Source organism: Sturnira hondurensis, unplaced genomic scaffold (genome assembly GCF_014824575.4).
Source record: "Sturnira hondurensis isolate 20B ecotype Veracruz unplaced genomic scaffold, ASM1482457v3 Scaffold0000880, whole genome shotgun sequence".
Taxonomy (NCBI): Eukaryota; Metazoa; Chordata; class Mammalia; order Chiroptera; family Phyllostomidae; genus Sturnira; species Sturnira hondurensis.
In genome coordinates this window covers 19,081,192-19,082,491 of record NW_028073511.1, presented here as the reverse complement: position 1 = coordinate 19,082,491, position 1,300 = coordinate 19,081,192, and the positions used below count along the sequence as shown (strand labels likewise).

General features: G+C 38.4%; 1 pseudogene; it reads left to right on the top strand.

The window, feature by feature from the left end:
• The first annotated feature begins 529 nt into the window (after nucleotides 1-529).
• Nucleotides 530-623, top strand: LOC118994476 (uncharacterized; annotated as a pseudogene).
• The last annotated feature ends 677 nt before the right edge of the window (nucleotides 624-1,300 follow it).

Genomic DNA, 1,300 nt, shown 5'->3' with positions numbered 1-1,300 from the left:
TTTATTTATCTTTAGAGGGGGAGGGAAGGACAGAAGGAGAGAAATGTCAATGTACGGTTGCCTCTGATGAGTCCCCTGCTGGGAACTGGCCTGCAACCCAGGCATGTGCCCTGACTGGGAATAGAACCGAGATCATGTGGTTCGCAGGCCTGCACTCAATCCACTGAGCTACACCAGCCAGGGCGCTAATATTTTATACTTTGTATTTTTTAAGGGTGCATCTTGATAAATATTGAGAAAATTTACAGAGAGGGGAAACAATAATAAACAACTTTATTTGGGTAAGCAAAAAAGTAAATTATGACATAGGTCCTATTTATCTCTAAATTAATTGGTTCCTCATCAGCTCACAAGCAATCAGTTGGGAATTGAAGTTATATTATAAAAAAAGAAAAACAGGAAACAAACAATAGACACATAAAAAATCTCTCAGGTTTTGGGTAAATAAATATAAAAAAGAAATATACTTTCAGGCAAGGTATGTAAAGCTTTGTCAAAATATTTCGAAATTTAAAATCTCTAAGGATTTGTGCTCACTTCGGCAGCACATATACTAAAACTGGAACAATACAGAGAAGATTAGCGTGGCCTTTGCACAAATTCATGAAGTGTTCCATATTAAAAAAAGAAAAAGAAAAAGAAAATCTCTGTTTTCTGATTATGAGCAAATTTTCTTCAAAGCACTTTGCTCAAAATCAAACAAAGCAACATTTGGTGGATATAATGAATTACTCTAACATTGTCTCCAACTTTCCTTTCTGATTCTCTATTGGGGCATTTTTCCTTTTAACATAATTGTGGATCTAGATTTGTTTAAATATTTCTTGTGCCTTCTAACTGCGGCCTCTGCCTTGTTTTGTGAGTTCTGTCAACATAAAAAACATACACATTGGTAATAATTTTTGAGGGTTTTTTTCTTTTTTTTTTTAAGATTTTGTTTATTTATTTATTTATCTTTAGAGGGGAAGGAGAGAAACATCAATGTATGGTTGCCTTTCATGCGTCCCCTGCTGGGAGTTGGCCTGCAGGGAACCAGCCTGCAACCCAGGCATGTGCCCTGACTGGGAATCGAACCGAGATTCTCTGGTTCGCAGGCCCGCGCTCAGTCCACTGAGCTACACCAGCCAGGGCAGGTTTTTTTTCTATTAAGCCAAACTGATGACAATTGTCTGGAAGCAAACATATCAGTGAACTGAGAAAATGCTCCAGAGAATGGCGGTTTTGTATTTCAGAGGTGGAGGCGTAAGGGGGGTTACATGAAATCCGTTGGTGATACATGCGGGAGGCAGAAGAAGGCAAA